Genomic DNA, 21,951 nt, shown 5'->3' with positions numbered 1-21,951 from the left:
CACAGGTCCATCTATATAGTACAATTTAAATAGCTCCTAAATATCTCCAAAGAATGTCTTACATTCTGCCTTTAGGTAATATATGTTTTAACTCCACTCCAGGTGAAATAGTTTATGAACTCTCTCCCACAAAACTAGGTTGCTGGGAGCAAGTTATAGCTTCAAGAGCAGACTAGAGAGATTAGTCTAAAACACAGAATACTGCCTTAGGAGACATGTTAGAAATGGCCATAAAATAGGAGGCCCTGAGTAGTGAGAGAATAACTAGTAAAGAAAAAAGAAGAAAAGAACAGTAGGACAAGATAAGATAAAAAGAAAATTTGCAGTTTCCAATGTGTCTTTACCTTTTAAAATGAGATCTTCACTTCTTAGTTATTTCACTTTTATTTCATATATATATTTAGTAAAATCAAATTTTCATTTATGATCTATAATTTTTAATATATAAATCTGTCACTTAAAATGTTAAATTAATTAAGACTTAATAAAAGTTTATCATAAATTATAATCTTCCAGATTCCTCCTTTCCTTATACATACCATATCATTAATCTGTTATTTGTTATTTATTATTAATTTGTTATTTGTTATTAAATCACTTTGAGTCTTATAGCATCTTCTCTCAACTACAGAAATGAATTTAGCAATGTGTTTCAATAATCATTTCTTCTTCCATCAATTATAACTATACCTTTTCTAGTTCTTTGTATAGCAGATATAAAATATTTTTAAAGTGATTATTTCAAAGTAATTATTATTTTATTGCGATTCAGCAAATAGTTATTAAATACTTAGTTTTTTTTGTAGTATGTGCTGAATGTAGAAAACTAAGTAAGATTACTAATCTCTAATATCTCTAATGAATTATATCTAATTTAGAAGAAAATGCTCTAAATAATCTTACTTTTGACAATGTTTTTCCTAACAAAGAATCTCATTGTTCATAGAGTGCTGGCATCAATTTTCACATTTTCTATTTTAAATTATTACACATCGAACTCACTAACCAATTACTACTTAGTAGATGGAACTTCATGGCTCCTACTGCATTCATCTTTATATTTATCATTGAAATGCTTTCAGGTATAGCTAATGTAAACCTGTCTCAACTGAATTTTAAAAGTGAGGAAGTATTTTCTCTAGCACGACAAGAAGTTCCAAGATAGCTGTTACCAGAGTTCTTAACTCCTTAATGATAACATTAAAGTCTCAGTTTCCTTCATCTGTCAGAAGCTTTGCTGCTGTCATGTTCTAAACACGGTTACTGTGGTGCTAGGTCAATGAACATGGGGCTGGAGAGGGGGTGAGGGAGCAGAACACTCTTTCAAAGTCCTTGTATCGTCTTACCAGTGAAGAAACACTCTATGGAAGTTTGCCAATTGTGTTCTTCCTATACTGTGGATGGGAAGTATGTCATAGTTTCATTCCTAAACCAATCTGTAATGAGTAATAGGACCATCTTACTTAGTTTAGTATAACAGGATTTTATTTCACAGACTAAATCCCACTTCCCTGGAGGATTGTGGCTACATGGAGTAGGGTGGATTCTTAGAACAAAACATATTGTATGCCAACCGCAATTGAAAAAAAAAATATTAAAAAAAAAGGAAACAAAACAAATGATAAATTGGGGCTTGGCTGAGAGGGGAGAGAGATATTTATTTGATGGTACAGACAGGCAGCAATAGGATCTTGTACCTTTTGGTCTGTCACATCTCTTCCATCTGGCAGATCTTACTAAACTATCTGCTTTATAGTTTCAAAGTGCTGAGAGGGTCTATTTATCCTGCCTAAATTATAGGCAAAAAAGAGCTATCATTCTGTCACCAATAAGACAATTTTCCTACACACCAGTATTCTCAATCATTGAAGTCTTTTTTAATACTCTTTAGTTCCAAAATATCTTTCCAAACCTCTCACAGCTGTAGAGCAAAGAAAAACATGGCCTTACTTAACATGCAAAGATTGTAATACAAATTACTGCTATTTCTTAATCTATTTTAATTTTATAAAGTTAATATCTTATTCCCCCTTCATTGGTAAAGAAGTTGTGATTGAAGAAGTATAATAAATTGCCTAACAGCTTCACTCCTCTATCCAAATAGTTTCATTTTATAGTGTTTGCAAGACAAGGGGATATTTAAGGCATATGTCCTTGCTAAAAATGCAAAAATGCAGTTGTGTGGTACAGCTAGTGAAAATAAAATCTGAAACTTAAACCTAAATTCTCTCATCAACTTCTATGATCCTTAGGCATAATATTATACACAGAAATAATTATAACTTGAGGTCCATGAATTGATTAATTTCACCCAAATTACCTTGAATTAGGAAATTTCTACAGTAAAGATACAGGAAGCATAGGCTATACAGAAAATACAGTCACAAGAGGCCATCGCTCCCATTCTAAAAAGCAAACCATGTTTGCTAGCTACAGAGGCATTGTTTATTTCTCAGTCAGAGAGCTGTCAACAAAAAAGAAGTTTAAGAGAACTAAGCACTAGAAGTGAGAAGCCCTACATAAGAGAACAGAGTGATGAATTCTCCTCACTCTGGTCGAGTGATGAGAAATCAATCAATTGGGTATAATAAGAAATCAGAGACACATGGTTGAACTTTTAATGGCTGCATGTATGTATGACAAAATTTCAAGGTTCTCAGCCAAAGAGTGAGTTGTACCAACCAGGTGATATTTTCCTAGGACTGTCACCAACAGACTGGGGACAGTATGCCAAAGGATGGGGCTCAGAACAGAAAATGGAGGCATATCTTCCCCGAGGCAGTGGCAGCTCTCCCAAGTGTAAGGTAAATGTGTATTGAGACAGGAGAGAAAACCTGAGAGAAATCACACGAGACCTTGTACCTAAGGAAGCAATGCTCATTATTCATTTATGTATATATTAATTTAAACATGTATTTTTCTTAAATTATAGTATTGATAATCAGTTATCAGTTTTTTTTTATTGCATGCCAGACATTGTGCTATGTTTTAAAAATATTCTATAAAAACTACCATAATAACTCCAAGAACTCAATGTAGAAATTTAGACTTAGAGGATCTAAGTTGCTCAGAACCATGAACTAGTAAGCAGTGGAATAATAATTTGAAGCTATGACATAATATCTGTGCTTTGACTGAATAATTCAGAGGTACTGAATCCTCCAAAATGTTTTATGCTCTTATTAATGGAATAAATTAATTATAATGTATTGCATATTCATATATATGATATAAATTGACATGCCGACATATAAAAAATGGGTTCATATTTTAAAATTCTCTAATATCTCTTGTATTTCTTAATCAGATTTATATTATACAATTGTAATAAATATTTACAGAGGTTTATTTTTTCAACATATGACTAGTACTTTGTTTAGAATAAAATATGAAATCGTATATCTTTAAATAAAACGAAATGCATCTTTATGCCCTTAGAGCAAGCATTTTCATTTCAATGTATTTTGATAGCAAATGTGATTAAAATATTAGAATATATGCTGGCATTATAAAGGTATTACCATAATATTTACCTGATTCAGAAATTTCACCCTTCAGATTTCTTTTTTTTGGTCTGTTTGTTTTTCTTCCAATAGTAACAGATTATCCTACCATCAGTAATGGATGATTTTAGGAAATACTGTTAGTCTTTTTGACTCAGTAGGAATTAAAAATACAATTAAAGAGGTAGAACTAAAAGTAAAGTTGATATAGCAAGGGCCTGAAAGACACAGCGAAAATCTGCTATTTTTGCCTAAGATATCATCTGTTTCTTAAACCTGTGTGGTGTGTTATACACAACCTCTTAAATTAATCATTCTGCAATGTAAACTGCAAATAATATTTATGTTAGTGAAAGATAAACTTGGTTCATTAGAGAACTGAATTTAAAATGCTTTAAGCCAAAAAAAAAAAAAAAAAAAAAAGAAAAAGAAAAGAAAAGAAAGGAAACCAGAATAAAAGAACAAAAAACAAATAAATTCATTAAAAGATTATAAGTAAAGGATGCAACAGTATTTCATGGGACACACGGGCAGGCAGTACATTCAGACCTCCTGAGGGCTGAGAATTGAGATGTGGAATTCTATCAAGAATCAAAGCTTCTGCATCCTTAGTCTCTCTGTCCTCCTCTGGAGCCACATAACCTCTCATCTCTGTACCGCTTTGTATGTCTGTTTCATTCTCTCTGTAGAATGGCTTTCTGTACTCTAACAAACACAGCTCTACAACTTACATTGTGTTGATTCCAGACAGAAATGGAGATTTATAAAATCACTGAATTGCAAGTTTAAGATTCTGAGACTATAATATAATAAAGTCAATAAAAATGAATCCCTTTACCAGGCTCAATATATAACATTATTAGACTTTATAGCTATTAGTTGAGAAATAGAAAATTCAAAGAAAACACTCTCATCCTCAGACAGATACAGTAGACTCTAATACATCCAAATATTTTGGATGTACATGGTTTAATACACTGTGTTTAGCAAACCTTTCATTGCTAAACAAATATTTAAAATTTTCAGTCCTTAACTTTATGTGCAGAGTTACATCTTTTCTAGTGAAGAACCGAGAAAAATAAACCGGTAAGACATCACGTAAAAGGCAGGAGCTTTGAGTTTTAAATCACAAAGATCTGAAATGTATAAAATATATGCCCCAAATCAATAAATTTAAAATATTTCTTGAGTCTATATTCTTTACTTCTGAAAGGGTAAAAATTCTCTTACATATAGAAGTGGAGTAGAAGCAAAATAGTGAGATAGATGAATGTCTTTGAGAAGAGTCCTTGGCACCATCCTGTTTTCATCCCCAAGACTGGCAACACAGAGAGTCAGCCAAGAGCTATGAGAACGTACCAAGTCAAGCAGTGGAATGTGATGCCTTTCTTTATAGAGGAAAAAAAAATTCAGCAACCTCCCCACAATCTACTTTGTCAAGAGAAAAACAGGAAATTGAATCATGATGTGAAGAACATCAAAAACAAAGTGAAAATTGAAAATTTTCAAAGAGCAGAAATGGTCATCTTGAAATGAACAAGAATAATTATCATCAGAATGTACTTTGGCAAATATATGCAAGACAATGAAATGGCATGAAAGAATTCTACACCAAGCTGGACTCTCTTTTAAGTGTGAGGCCTATGATCATATCCACCCTCAAAAATACTACATGATATGTTCAGACTATAGAGAGCATATCAAGAATTCAAAATAAGGTAAATTAGGTCACAGTCAACACTCTCAATGTGTTAATGCAATATAAATAGAAAATAATAACAATAAACTATCCAAATATACCTGAGAACATTTAAAAACTTTTTATACTAGTATTTAATTTGTGAATGATAAAAATATAAATAAAAATAGAAATAAAATTAGAAAATAGAAAATGTACCTAATAAAATTCCAGTACATACTATAAAAATATTAGAAACCTATAAAAAGGCCAATAAAATAAAACGAACTGAAAAGTAGAAATAACAAATTTGCAAAGATATGATTAGAAATTAAGGGAAACACAACCAAACAAAATTATAATTTATTACTTAAAACTTAAATTAGCTTTTTGAAAAGATAAAAATATATACCAACTTTAACAATTTGAGAACAATATATAACTCACATGCATAAATACATATATAAATTCGTAAGGCATACATTTTAAATGTAAAATAATAATGTGTGTATTTGTGCTTCAACACATTCATGATTATAGATTACATGGATTATTGTCTACTAAATTATAATTTAGAATAATGAAGTCAAACAAAATGAAGACAATACAAAATAAACCTAAAAGAAAATGAAAAGGCAGTACAAGTTCAAATCCTAATATCCACTGGGTTCACATGACTTAACTCATTAATTCATTTTGTAAACTTAGGTTAATGTGGCTTCAAAATTTAACAAGAATGACATATTGTAAAAATGAAAACTGTTACTTAATAAAAAAGCAGAACATTTAAAAAATACTACATCATATATAATGTCTAAGTAAAAATGATCCCCATATGTCAAAATCAGTATTTTATGAAATATTAATTCCAGTTTAAAAATCACAGATTGAGAACCTGGTGAAATTTATACTCACAAGTCATTCATAGAAAGAAAAAAAAAGATATACTAAAGTAAAATTATGCTACAAATATAAAAGTTCATATATAGTCTCAATGTAAGTTGATCAAGGGACTCCTCTGTGTACCAGAAACTGTTGAAGCTGTTAGATGTACTGGGAAAATGGAAACCAAAAAAAGACTCACCAGTGATGATGACTCTTCCAGGGACAGTCTGAGTGCTGGCTCCTGTGCTCTCAGCTTGGTCAGGGCTGACACTGGAAACCACAAATGGAGTTCCATCTGACATTGTCATAAATATATGTTCTAAAAAAGTCAAATTTTTAAAATGACAAATTGATCTCATAAAGTCTTTAAAAACATAGTATAAAACTTTAAGAAACTAAATGTGTACAATAAAATTCAGAGGACTGGCAGTTATGACCAGGCCTCTCATGATGAGTTCATAGTTCTAAAAAACAGAAAAAGAAGAGGAAGTATTTGAAGTACTGATGGCAAAATTAAAAAGACAAATGTCCTCCCTTTGAAAGAGGGAGTTAAAATGATTAGAATTCTAATAGGGATTTATATATAATTGATATATCTTTTTTTCTGAAATAAGTATATAAGATTAAGACCATTTATCAAAGAAAAACAATGAGGGGATTTTGCCTTACCAGATAACAAATAGTATATAAAGATATAAACATATATAAAATGTCTTATTATGATGTATAAACAGACTCAAGGAGTAGCAGAGAATTTGGACAACTTGATGATTACATGTCACTTAAATAGTAAAAAGTATATTTAGAGAAGAAAAATTATTTCCAATAATTAATGAACAACGACCATTTGTGAAAATGTAGGTTATAAAAATATTGTTTACAAAACTAACAGCTACATTAAGTTGATTTAAAAAATACAGAACTGTTAAAAATATAGGAAAATGTTTTCACTTTGGAATAGGAAATAAATTTGGAAATGTTTTCACTTTGTTGTATTAGTTTCCTATTGCTGCTATAACAAAATATCACAAATTTAGTGGCTGAAAACAACACAGATTTATTATCTTCCTATTCTAGATGTCAAAGTACAAATCGTGCTTTAGTGATCTGAAATCAAGGTGCCTGCAGACTGGGTGCACTCTCTGCAAAGGCTCTGGGGGAAAAAAATCTCTTTCTTTGTCTTTTTTCAGCTCTTAGAACTACATTCCTTTTCTATTGCTACCTACAAAACCAGCAATGTAACATCTTCAAAACTCGCTCTGCATTGTTTCATCTGCCTTCTCTCTTATAAAGACACTTGTGATTACATTAGACCCACCCAGATAATCCAGGGTGTTCTTTACAACTCTGATCTTTAATTTAATCACATCAGCAAAATCCCTTTGGCCATTTAAGGTAACACATTCACACTTTTTTGGAATTTGGGCATCATTATTCATCCTACCACAGGCATCTCCTCAAAATAGCATGCAAAATCCATAAAGATAAGTCAGAATAATGCAAATTAAAATAAATTGGTGTTTTTTTAACATCAAAGTCTAAAATGAAAATAGATTGAATCTGTAATTAATATATATTGGTTAAGCATTCTGAAAAGAAGTATTTATTCAAATGAAACAGGTTTGAAATTTTACTAAAATTCCCCTTCTTATATTTACTTTGGAAAGATATTTGTCCAAGGGAACATGTCCAAAACATACTTGTAGATTTTTCTTACTGTGTAATAGTACAATATCTGCAAATTTGAAGTGGCTTTTACTAGAAAAAGTTTTAAATAAACAGAGTTATATAAATGGTATAGCATGATATTCAACAGTTAAAGAATGATGCAAAATTGTGTTGGTAGATATGAAAATATCTCTACATTATTAACTTGAAAAGACACAGATACTGTTTATTGGTTATGAAAAATATATATATTCCCTAACAGAAACTAGAGTTGCAGATATAAGTACAAAATACCTAGTTAACTTTAAATTTTAAATAATTAATATACATTTTATTTCTGACTGCTGTTTGCTTCAGTTACACAATTTTAAGTTAAACATCACAGACTGAAAACATTTTGAAGTTTTATTTTTCAAGAATCAACATTTTTTTTTTTGCCAATAGTTTATTAATGAATATGTAAAAGCTATTGTAATAACAGCTTTCATTAGCACCAGTTATGGACATATTTATTAATAAATGTGAAACTTTTATAAATAGTGAAAGTTGCTTTACACTTAGTGGTAAAATGCTCAATTATTAAAGATACTAACAATAATTTAATCAGGAGTTCTTACTGAAAACACAATCATTATTAATTTGAATATGGTGCATCACGTAAAATGTGATATTTTATTACTGTGCTAGTAATCTAATCCAAGAAGAAGTTGGATAGCTCTTAGATACTATTTGCATGGTAAGATCACATATACACAAAAGTTTTAAAAGATCTTCTTAAATTTATCTGCTAATAGTTCATGATGTACTCATAGGGGATAATAAGTATAGTAGTTCCTCCTTATCTGCCATTTCTCTTTCTCTAGTTTTGGTTACCCAAGGTAAACGGCTGTCTGAAAATATTAAATGAAAAATTCCAGAAGCTCAAGAGTAGTATGCTGGCAATTTGAATATGCCAAAGAGAAGCCATAAAGTTTTTCCTTTAAGTGAAAATATATGTATGTATAGGAAAAAAATAAAACAGTATATACAGGGTTCAGTACTATGTGCAATTTCAAGCATCTTTTGGGGGGTGGGTCTTGAAACATATCTCCCATGGATGAAGGAGTACTACTGTGCACACTGTTCAGCAGCAGATATACCATAAAACTAAGAAAATATAGCATTCTAATCATTCAAATCTGCACCCTCTCATTTTCCTCCCATTGCAATTCCCCTTGGATCTAGTGAAATGGAAAGACAGAAGGAGTTTTTGGAATCTGGCTGAAAGACGGTTGAGTTGGAACTATGCAATTTTTATAGACACTTGGAAAAATGTCACTGCATGTCAATAAAACAAGTGAGAAAAAATTGAAATCTCCCAACTTGGAAGAATAGGAAGTGTACTATTTTACTAACTTAAAATTTATGCACTTAAAAAAAATTAAAGAAATTTTAGATAAAGTTAATAAAAATACAACACAAGTCTGATAAAAATAATAATGAAATAGAAATTTTTCTGATACCAAAAAGTAAATTCTCACATTTTCAGATTTCAATAAAAGCAAATATGTGTTATAAAAAATATTTAACTTTGAATTGAATTAATTACCTTGATTATTGACAATTTATGAAAATTGATTTGTGAAGTACATTAAAATTTGAAATTCATGTTGACATGACATGAAATAAATATTGACATTGATAAAGATATGAGAATATATCACTAAAGTAAGGATATCAAAAACAAAATTATTATAATAAATATAGTAAACTCTAATGTGTTTGGACTTGTTGCTTCACAAGAATAGAATAACTGAAAACATTACAATACACATATTAAAAAAAAGTCCTCTAAAGTTTGACACCAACGATAATCCTATATATTTATATCACTAATATAACCTGTGAAGTCAAAAGATACTTATATAAACCATCAATGATAAAACATAAATTTTAATACACCATGTTAAAATAAATGTTTTCTTTTTAGTCACATGTTTCAAAATACTGTGTTTTATAGAATAATCATTTAGGTAAAATTTGGTAAGACCAAAATAAGATAACCAATGGTAATTAGAGATCACTTTAACAAGTTTATTCTTTCTTAATTTTAGACAAAATTTTAAAGTCTATACACTAAGAAAAGCAATAGCTTAAAATGCAAATGATTCTTTGAAATGTAAACCTATTTATAACTTTTTACAATATTTTCATTTCAGACTTCATTTACAGAGCAATTTTTCTGTTTCAGAGGAAGTGTTACACAGATATTGAGATTTCACAGATCTATTGGACACTGCTCTCAGGATTCGCACAACCTTATGAAAATAATATATGTAAGAAAATAATTATTGGAAAACATATAATGTTTTGATATAGGTGTCAATACGGTTCTGCTTTAAAACAAGAAAATATTAGAGCAGACTTCCTAGAGAAATTGTTTGATTTGAATTTTAGTGAATGAATAGGAAATCACTGTATGAGTGAGTTTTGGAGAGAAGTTTGCACGGACCAAATAGAGAGTGACATGATGACTCAGCGGAGAACATGGTATGATCAAAAAAGTATGTAAAATTTGTTATCAGTGGTCTTCATGCATTTTTGTTCCCATATCAACCCCCCCAAAATATTTTGTAAATCTATATGTGACCCCAGTCATTTTTAGGTTCACATCTAGATCTTTAATATAAACATTTAAAATTAGATCACATCATTTAAATATATTTAATCAAATCTAAACACTTTAGAAGTTTGACACCACTGTCTTCCACTTAAACAAACAAACAAACCACATAACACACACTTCTTTCATGCTTAGACATTATTCATCATCCTTTTTACTCCTGACCATAGAAGTCCTTTTTACTCCTGACCATACATGTCCATTTCCATCATAGACTGATGTCCTTAAGTAATACACATTTGTGATTTAAACTCCTTTATTAGTAATCATGTTAGAATGATATTGAATAAAATGTATATATAAAGTGAAAATTTTATTTTAATATTCTATGACCATAAGTCTAAGTTTTAAAAAAGTTCCTTGGAATTGAGTTATAATTATTGGTAGTACATGATGAGTTAATACAATGTAATTTTGTTACCAGTTTTGTTATATATCTATTATAATAATTTTAAATTTTCTTTAAATTTCTTAATGAGATTGATAGGGCTTTCTTTGGTCACATATATATGAATCATTATTTGTTACTAGAATGAGACAGTATTCAGCATGAATTTCATTCCTCTATTTCTTTGCTTTTCTTTTTCTAGTTATGTGTTGAGAAAATATGTTCACATAAATAGCTGGTAGTGAAAGCTGTTTTTTATAGCAAGGTTTCTCAGTTCTTTGAACTTTTTAATAGTTATATGCCCAAAATTACACAGCTATTTATCTTCAAAATTATTTTTGAATAATCTATCATCTGACAGCTCTATTAGGTTTTCCTTCTATTGTGTTGAAAGTAAATAATGGGAAACCTGAAAAAGAAAATTTATTACCCAGTCATTAATGTCATCACTTTTGCAATACCAACCTTAATCTTTTATTTATACCTGAGGGTGTCTCAGTTATTTGCCCCCTGGGGCAATGCACCCTAGTTAGGGTGACCCACAGTTTATCATCAAAATTAAGAATAAAAGTGGGCAATATTAATAAGCAACAAAAACAAGCATAGTCCAGACTGTCACTGGCAAAGCAGCACATAACTGTCACCTTAATAATAAAAAATATTAAAAACAGATGTGAGGCATGTCATTCTCTGTAGAGACAGAAAAGGCAGTTTGTAGAGGGAGAGATGGGAAACCACAGACCTGTTTTTTTAGAAAAATATATTTTTAAATAGATATATTTTACTCTTAGAAAATTGCATATTTGAACATTGCAACTCCCAGTCATGTATGCCAGTTTTTGAGAACACTCTCCAGTGTTTTATGAACATGAGAAAGAGTAGAAGCACATGTGGGTCCAGACTGCAGAGGTCCTCTGACATGAGGCTGATGAATCTGGATTTTTTTCTTTCTGTAATGTGAAATTATATTTTAAGGCAACTGGGATCCCTGACTCTCGCTCTATCTTAAGCTGGGGTAGGATGTATTATTAAAGTGTCTGTGAGAATTGCACTGGTCAGAGGACACATCCCTAATTTAATGACATAAGTTGAAGTCTGCCTTCAACTCAGAGAAAAATTGTGCAAGCAATTTATATGGATTTAAATCTAGATGTTATACTTTCCCAGTATGCCTACTCCCGACACAAACTAGTACTACTTATATTTACATGGCAAAGTTATAGAACAGGGCTGGAGTAGGGATAACTGTACCAAAATAAGCGTGATGAGAGGAAGAAACCTTTTGCAAATTTCTTTTACTCTAAAAGCTTTTCAAAATTTTTGTTTAAAGAAATAGTTTCATCATTTTATATTTCAAATTGTCCATAACAGAGAGTTCTCTGTTACCCCCATACCCTTAGAGTGAAGATACTTATGCTATTTAGATCCAAACATATATTCTCCACTATTCTGATCAATTCATAACCTTCTGAACAAGTGTAGTCAATACAATTGATATACAGATATCAGCAGAGGCATTCACAATCAGTTTGCTAGGGAGCAAATAAAAGAAAAGTAAGGAATCCAATTTCTGACTATTTAAACCATCCTGCTTAAAATGTCAGTGCTATGCTCTTCCTTTATTTTCATCTTCACAAGGACTTCACTACATTTCTCTGTTGGATCATATTTTCTCTCTTTCTCAGAATATTCCCTAGTATTTCTGATGTGGAAGAAGACATAAATTCCCCTTGACCTCATATTTCTGACCTAGAAAGAGCTACATCTTGAAATTTATTCTATTTAGACAGTGTCTCTATTCCCTGACTATACATTCCTTTTCCATTCATTCAACAGGAAAGGTATCACTGATCTGCTAACCAGTCTTCATGCTTTTAGTCTTACTTGACTTAGAAGTGTTCCCAGATACTGTGACCACACTTCCTGTAAACAACTCATTGTTAGTGGTATGTTTCTTTGTTCATTTGAATTTTATATTTGTCTGATGGTTACATATTTGCTTTTTAAATGTTTATTTTCTTTTTCTTTGTTTTAATAATATAAACTCCTTAAAGTCAGGACTCTATTATTTGCTGATACAGAAAAGAAAATAATACTGAATGACTGAAAGGCATTTGAAATAGTTATTTTTTAGTATATATAATCCAGAGATCTGTAATTTATGCAAAGTCACCTACTTAATCAGTAATTAGAGATAAGTTAATTTTAGTAATTGTTGCAAGAAAAAAAAATCCAGGCTTTTTTTATTGCTTCAATTGCAAGTATCTTACCTATTTTATTGATCTGTGATCTTTTCTTTATTTCTTTTTATTTTCTTTTCCTAGTTTTGTTCTATTTTCAAATATATGCATTTAAGGCAGTATATGTTCCCAATGTCTTGTTATAGCCATAGTCAGCATCTCTACCATGTCATTTTATTATTTAGTTCAAAATGTTTCCTACTTTTTTGTAATTATTCCATTAATATGAGGGTTCTGTACATGAAGTAATATCTAAACACATAAATTTTTATAGTTGTTTTTTAAATAATTGATTTATAATTTATCCCTACTCAAAGAACATAGTGGAGGTTGATAGTCATAATTTTTTTTTTTTTAAAGTGCTTCATTTGTATATTTGGTATACCCTTGTATAATCTTGAGTCAGCAGCTAGGACTTCATTTTGTTACTATGCTTGCCTCTAGTATCACTCTCTTACTGCTTCCAAATTGCTGCTTTTAATTTTCTATGTGCTGGAAAATCAAATAAGCAAGCACATTCTTTATTTAATGGTGTCTAAAATAAGAGCGTGTAGGACCTGAGAGATTTTTCTGTGAAGTTAGTGCTTGGTTTTTGGTTCATGATCTATGTCACATTTATGTCTGCTGAGGCCACTATGAGACATGTGTTTGTTGATTTTCAGGTTCATGACATTGTATGATCTGATTAGTTGAATTTATCAAATTTATAATGAGTGTCTGCTAAATGACAGGCACTGGATCTGAGCTGGATTTACAAATGTGAAAAAAGACAGTATTCACCCTCAAGGCTCCTAGAGTTCAGTGGGGCAAAAAGTCACACACAAACAGAACATATCACTATACCAGAACAATTGCTGTGAAAAAGGCTCACATATGAGAGCCCTGAACAGGGCACCCAGTCCATCCTGGAGGGTCTGTGGGGACTAGGTTGGGTCTGAGGAATTAAGAAAAGAAATTGTGGCAGAGATGATGCTTGAAAGTCATTCCAAACAAAAGGGAAACATCATCAAAGGCAGAGAGGAAAGTATATAAACAGCATGTGGGGTAACTCAAGATGCACAGCATTAGAATGTAAAGTGGGTATCAGGAAACAATGGAAGTGATCTATCAGTGCTTTGCTTGAGTTTGCTAACGTTTTATATATACAGGGAAAGAATGAGAGCGATCAGTATATGCGATATAAACTATTTTGTAAAACATATAAACAAAACAAACAAAAATAATGCAAGGCTAAACAATTTTTTTTTTTTTTTTCTGTATGCCATTAAGGTTCAAGTATGCCTACCACTAAGCAAGTTCTGGATTCACTTAGTGGAGCTATCCTTCTCAGCATTTTCATTTTCATCATGATCCTTATCAGAGACCGTTTTAACTTTCGTGGCCCTTAACAGGTTCAGAAAATCCTATAAAATTGGGGATTCTTAGCCTTTTGTTTAAAATATGTTTGAATTTCACATTCTGTGATGAAAAAATTTCACATAATGTTGCATATATTTCATTCTCTCTAGGAAACTCAACTCATACTATGCAATTTCTCCAGGCTATTATTTCATATTTCCAAGTAATCACCAACATTTTATCCTTGAATTTTGCTGGTAATCCAAATACCATCGTGGCCTACATCTAAATAACAGTGATTCTCACACCTATGATTCTCAAACTTTAATGTTCACGATAATTATCTTATTAAAATAAAAAATCCTGGACTGTATTCCTAGAAATTTCTGACCCCATAGGCATAGAGTCAGATAATTTGCATGTCTAACAAACTCTCAGGTGAGAGTAGTCCATACTGTTGGTCTATAGTCCACTTTACATAACACTGCTTCACACAATAATTTTACAAGAAAACTACCACATCTTGTAAAAAATCATGTTAGTATTAAATGTTTCATATGGCTGTTTCGAGTCTCAAATAGCCTGTACCAGTGGTTTCTGAAATTACTACCCAGCTTCCTCCTGGCTATATGTGGTTAGCTTAGTATCTGGAGATGATTTAGTAGTTGTTGGGTACTAAATCACAGGAAAAAGGAATCCAAGAACCACCCTTCTAAAATTCCACCTTGAACTGACTCTTCCTCTCTTGACTCGAGGCCAGCCCTAAAGAATCATTTTCATTCAAAGAAATATAATTCTAAAACCAAAAGTGATGAAGACCAGTTAAATGTTTAACTGAAGTCTTTCCCAAAAAGTCAAAATGAAAGCTTGTTTGTAGCATACAGAATAGTCTTGAAAGCTGCTTTCTTCATCTCTCTTTAAATGGATATAAAAGACAACTGCAACAACAACCAACATTTTTCTCTTCCTTCTATCTAACATTCCCAAACTCCCCATCAAAGCTGGGCCTCATGGGCTCTCAACTTTTCTACCCAAGCCCTTCTTCTTCTTGACCATAAGTTATGATTTGTTTCTGTGTTTCTCTTTGTTTCCTTCCCTCCTGTTTCTGTGGACCACATGCTCTGGAGCTAGACTGATTTAGTTTGAAGCCTGACTCAGGTACTTAGCACACATGTGAATGTGGGCAAGTTTCTTAAACTTAATGTGCCTCAGTTTCCTTATATGTAACATGAGGATTCTATTAATAGCTGCTCACAGGATCATTGTAAAATTAAGTCAGTTAATTCTTATAAAATGCTCAGAACAGAGACTTGTACTCAGGAGGTGCTCTGTAAATGTTCGCTATTCTAAGGTCTATCACACTCTCTGCATGTGTGTTATACATATTTATGATTTTCAAATACCTACAGACAAATCTATGCATCGTCTATTGATTTACCATAAACTAAGAGGTGGCTTCAGAGATAACTTAAAGAATTACTTACTTATTCAGTGAGAATGAGTGATTTAAGATAAATCATTAAAAGAGTCCAAACTCTCTTTTCTCTGTTATCGCTTAAGATAGCTCCCAAGGACCAGAACTGTCACCCTCATTATTTACGCAGTAAGGACTGAAGAATGTCTGCTGACTCATATTATGCTTTCATCTTCACCCAGACTCTCTCTTTCCTTAAATAATATATGAATGAAGAGCCAACTCCCCTCTGATATGCCACCATGAGAACACGCGGGCCCCGCCCACATATCCTTGAATCCTTGTGCTCACTTTTCCCAACAAGATTTCCTCTCAGAATTGCGAGCACCATTCTCCTTTGCTGCAGCATGATCACAACTCACTTTTCTTTTTTCATAAACGGATTCTTTACTTCAGAAGGAGACTTTCTACATGGGTAATAATCACAATTCATATTTCTATAATTAAGTAGATTTTTTTCTGTATGAGAAAATTTCAGAAATTACCTGAAGACATTTATGAAAAGAATTTCAAGAAAAGATAAGTCTGCAGATAAGGTGTTCATAGCATGGCTGAAATGGGATCAAGGAAATCTTAGTTAAGGCTGGCCCCTGATAAATAAGGAGGATAGGCAGCATACTTAAACAAAAAGCAAATCCAGTATTTTCGACAACACACATAGATTTGTTTGTTCTTTCCATAACACACCCTAAAACAGAAACTTAAAAAAACCCAGATGCTTTTGAAGAGTGAGGTTCTGTAACTCAAACTTCTAATCAATACTTTTAGATAGAGTAGAATAAAAATTTTCTTTATGGCTACAATATTGGTGCCAAGCTTCCCTTCAGGGAGAATTTTTGCTCAACACATATAAAACTTTTGAAAGTAAAAACACATATTAGAAGTATCTGTAAACACCTCGATGTTTTATCATAAACAATTTTGTGCTGATTCAACTGAAATCATTAAATTGGTTACTTGATATTTCAATGTTATATATTTTTGGTTTCTGTTTTGTTTTCCCTGTGAGAATATACTTACTATTCTAGGCGAAGAGGAGGAAGATATTGAATGACTTAAATTTAACTTTCTCTTCACATTGGCTTAAATCCACTGTTCTCAAATTAAAAACACAAACACATATCAAACAAATGTTCTTTAAATAATTATATTGTGATATACATACTGATGTAAATCTATTTGATAAATGTATACCCAATATTCCATAAGAAGTTTGTGAATAAACTGTTCCTATTAATTGCCATTATTTTTTTCCAAAATAAATTTTACATAAACAATTAAAAAAATTTAAGTGGCTCTGTTTTATTTTAGAGAATTTATCACTTTACTAAATAGAAGTATCTTTCAATGACATTCAAAAAATTCAATTTGATTTCTTTTTCTCTGTTAATTTTTTCTTTTTATTTTTAACATTTTATTTTTTTTTACTTTTCTTTCTCCTTCTTCCACCTCCCCCCAATTTGATTTCTTCATTTGAATTTCATACACTAAAGGATACCTCTGTAATTGTTAAGATTGAATTTATTACATCAAAGTAGATTTCCAAAGGATTAACCTTCCATTTTAAGACTTGCTGCTTAAATAGAGTTGCTTTTCTTTTTTTTTTGTAATGGTAAAGTGATCTTGTGGTTATTGGTTTATATAAACAACTCCTGCTTACAAAAACAAAACAAAACAAAACTTTTTTGTTTATACTGCACACTTATGCATCCATGTTACAGATTAAAGTGAAAAAATATTAAAGTGTTGAAATCTCCATTATATTCTGTAGACTATAAAGCAATATTCAGTAGTCGATATTATAGAATACACTTATTAGGATTCTCTATGCAAACTGATAGAATTAAATGCTAAATATATGAAAATTAGCATGAAATTGTTTTTAGGTATATAATCAGTGACCTAGGAAAATTTTTATATTATACTTTTTAATAATTATGTTCATTTGTGCATCAACACTTAAGAAATCACACACTATTTAACTCAGTAATTTCACTTACAAGAATTAGATATAGTATTAATAAACAATGTGGATATAAATTTATATAAAATTATTCACTATATAACAGTAATATTTTAATACTAAAAAATAATATATAATCTAAAAAATGAAACCATAGAAATGATTAACACTACATTCATTCTTTCAGTATTTTACAAATATTATAGTACTATTTTTAAAAATATTTGATGGCATGGGAAAATTATTCTGTGCATAAGGCTAAGAAAATACATAGTAAGACAAAACTCTATACTGAATATGCTACAATTTGTAGGTAGGGCTATAACAGACATTTTAAACAAATTCTGAAAAGCAATAGACATTCACAGTGTTTAATTTTTAGAAATGTTATTTGGAGGAATTTGTTTTATTTTTTCTGTGTCATTGCCATATGAGTTAGCCATTTATATTTCACATAGGCTAACTGACAATTAAATTAAAAAATATGCTTTAGAATAAAGGATAATTTTTATTAATCAACAATTTCTATAAGAAATTTACTATACTTTTATTAATGTGTTCACTTCCAATTGATAATCTATAGACTTTAAACAAGCTAAAAGTTAAAAAAAAAGCGAAGTAAAACTGATAAAATAGAATTTTTAAAAAACCGACTATATCTATGCCTTCTGAAAATATTATAAAAATTAAATTATTCTTTTGATAAGTCTAAATATTGCACCACTCCGTTGTGTAGAAATTTATGAGAAAAAGAAATGATAAAACCCAGTCACCGAATTTGTGCTGCAAAAGGATGAGAGACAGAGAAGAATGTCCTTTCTTTAGCAGATTTCATTAATATGCAAATATTAGGATTTCCAAATATTGGGGAAAATGAAAAATTAAAGGTTATTGAAGAGTCAAGTGAAAGGAAAAAGACTGGGGAAGGAATAGGGAAGGAGAAGGCACCTATGGCTTGTATTAAATATGCACTTTGTAGCCATCTACAACCACATGAGGAAACTTCTGTAAGGTAAAACTTCATAACATGTAAACAATCCAGTTTCTCTATAGCTATTGCTACTGTAACTTGAGGTCACAGGTATTCTAATTGATACTTTATTTTCAGGTAACCTCAAATGAAAACTAGGTTTTACAGGGATATAGGGGTATCAAGAAATGAAGTTGCACCTCCAAGGAGACTAGAACCTACCTTCCAACCTTCCTTCCAACTTTCCTTCCAACCTTCCTTCCAACCTTCCTACCTTCCTTCCTTCCTTCCTTCCTTCCCTCTACCCTGACCCCTATCTTTCTTTTTCTTCATTTTCCAACATTACATTACCTCCAATTCTCAATACACAACAAAGCCTAAGATAGATCCTGGTTTTAAATTTCAAATTCCCAGAAGATGGGTTACTGATATTTTCTAAATCTATGTTTTCATCTTGTAAAGGGAAATTTTTCTTAATATTTTACATGGAGGAAAAAAAAAATTACTACTGACAATGTTAAAATCAGTTTCTCTAATCCATATATCCAAACGATGAAAATCTCTTCAACTTTTGATCAGAGCAAATCCTAAATTTGAATTTATTAAAAATTTCTGTGTTTCTTAGGTGCTTCTTTTTTTGAAAATTTGAATGACATTATTTTTGAGTAAAAGTATTTAATGAGCTTCTCTTGAATAAAAATAGTCTTGATACTATGAAAATATTAACAAATTTATAACCATAAATAGGAATTTACTATCTAAAGACTTAGCTTATACAATTAAGGAGATAAGTAGTTGGTCTTTGTTCTAGTTGCTCACATTGTGTAATAATCTACCCAAATTTTGAAGCACAAAACAGTAATTTCATTGTGTTTGGTAACACTGAGGCTTAGAAATTCAAGAACAGAGTATTAAAGTCTTGCTCTACTCATTGAGGTCTTGGTCTTCAGTGCAAAATACTAAGTCCAATGGGACTTAACATATAAAGCCTGGAATCATCTGGAAACATCTTAATTCACATGTCTGACAATTGATGAAGTGGAACCTCTACTGAAATGTGGCCTTTCCATGTGACTTATTCACATGGGTTACTTTGGCTTTCCATGCAAGATGGCCACAGCTGAGTTCCAAAAGCAAGTGTCCAGGGGAGCAACAAAATTACAGGGGAGCAGAAATTACATAAGTGTTATTTCTATCAGAATCTGTCACTTGAGGCAGTTGAGTCCATGTGGCCTATGGGAGAAGACATTTAGGAGGAATGTGAAGTTTACATCATTAGAAGGGCATGTAGGATAGAGATATTCTTGTGGTTATCAGTGGAAAATATAATATGCCACAAGGCTTATATATTTTTAATAATCTTTAATGATATCAACAATAGGCATTTAGATGTCATAGATAGGGAGCTTTGGGTCAACACAAGATAGTCTGCAGATATCAGCACAATCTTCAGGGTGGTCAGTAAAATTCTAGTAACAAGAAAAGTAACAAGATGGCAGACTAGGTAAAAGTGGAGTCTGCCTCCTCTCAGATCCGCAATGAAATTACAACCAAATTATAAAATAATGAATGTGGAGAATCGCCTGAAGTCCAGCTGATCATAACACATATATCTGATAATATAAAGAAGGAGCCACATCAAAGCCAGTAGGAGGAGCAAAGTAATGAATCAGGTAGGACAGGCACCCGCAGGGTGGTGGAGGATCGCTAGGAGAGAGATTGAGGCTGCTGAGGCTCCCCTGAAGGAGGGAGGAGTCTCAGCCTCATTTGGGGGCTCCCCAGCCCAGGATCCCAGCCCAGAGAAGAAGAGTTCCCAAAAAATCTGACTAAAATTCAGAGGAGGTTGTGGCCAGCTCAGTGAGATGGAAGAAGATTGAAACCCTAGACGTCCCTTTGAAGGGCCCATGCACAGGCTCTCTCGCCTGTGGACACTCACCCTGGACACCAGTGGGTCAGAGGCTCATGCTGGCCTTAGGAGATCAGCCCGTCCCACCCAACCTGCAGCTTATCTCAGGCTTTTGTTTCTGGGTGGCTGCCACACCCTGCACCAATTCTGGGCCAAACATTCCCAGCTAGCAGCCAGCACTGTGAGCTTGTATTTCTGAGACAATTTCTGGCAGATCACTGCTGCCAACACAAACTTGGGCAGATCTTGGGGATCTGTGGGCCAGTCACAGACAGCAGCTGGTCTTGCTGTGATCTGTGACTTTTGTGGGAACAGTGCAAATGGTTACCAAAGTTTCAGCAAGACTGAGGCTGTATTGAGCTTACTGCCATTGTCTCCCTGAGATCTTGCCCTACCCTACCTACAAATTTCCCCAGGTGGCCTGTTGGTAGTCAATGGTCACTGCTCTGCCCTTCCTCGTAGGTCTACTAATCCACACTGGCAACAAACTCTGGCTAGCACAGGGCAGGCACTATAGGGAAATCAGTTGCAGGCAGACCTCTGCTGCCTTTAAGTGATGCAGTATCATGTTGGGGGAGTACAAGGGTTTATGAGACCACCCTAGATGGCAACTGGTCTCACTGTGATCTGTGACTACAGCAGGAATGCCTGGGCACAGAAGTTGCAGCAAAACTGAGGCTATATTGGCCTGATGGCCCTTGTCTCCCTGCGATCTCTCTTCACTCAAGCCACAAAGTGCCTGCAGCCCATTGATAGTCAGCATCCTCTGCCTGGCTTTTCTCTGGGGTTACGCATTCTGCGCAGGCAACAGACTTTGGCTAATGCAGTGAGAGCATTTCAAAGAAAACAGGTATGACCATACCACTGCTGCCTGTAAGAGCTGCAATATTTCTTGGGGGGATCTCAGGGGAACACCCTAGACAGTGGCTTGTCTCTGTGGTCTGTGACTACTGCAGGAATGTGCAGATACAGAAATTGCAGAAAACAGGCTATTGGGCTGATGGCCCTTGACTCTCTGAGATCCTGCCCCATCTAGTACACAAAGTGCCCGCAGCATGTTGACAGGCAGCTGCTCCTGCCCTGGGGTAGCACACTCTGCCCAGTCAACAATCTCATCCAGAAAAGTTTGGGTCAGACAGTGACAGGAAGATCACTGCTGCCAGCACGAGATACGGTATCGCTTGGGCAGATCCCAGGGGTTTTGTGGGCCCATCACAGATGACACATCATATAGTGATAGCTGATTTTGTTGGGAGCCCACAGTCCCAGAGCTGGA

At 32.6% G+C, this 21,951-nt stretch overlaps 1 long non-coding RNA gene across 2 annotated transcripts in view; it reads right to left on the bottom strand.

Annotated features, from left to right (window-relative positions):
* The window catches only part of LOC111736645, a 611,781-nt gene that overhangs the window by 526,476 nt on the left and 63,354 nt on the right, over nucleotides 1–21,951 (bottom strand). For both annotated transcript variants that reach the window (XR_002779229.1, XR_002779228.1), the window contains exon 3: nucleotides 6,266–6,385. This is a non-coding gene — a long non-coding RNA (uncharacterized LOC111736645). The remainder of the gene's footprint in view (nucleotides 1–6,265; nucleotides 6,386–21,951) is intronic.

The sequence above is a fragment of the Pteropus vampyrus genome, unplaced genomic scaffold (assembly GCF_000151845.1).
Source record: "Pteropus vampyrus isolate Shadow unplaced genomic scaffold, Pvam_2.0 Scaffold21, whole genome shotgun sequence".
NCBI lineage: Eukaryota > Metazoa > Chordata > Mammalia > Chiroptera > Pteropodidae > Pteropus > Pteropus vampyrus.
The sequence above is the reverse complement of the archived record's forward strand: the minus strand, read 5'-3'. Positions and strand labels throughout refer to the sequence as shown.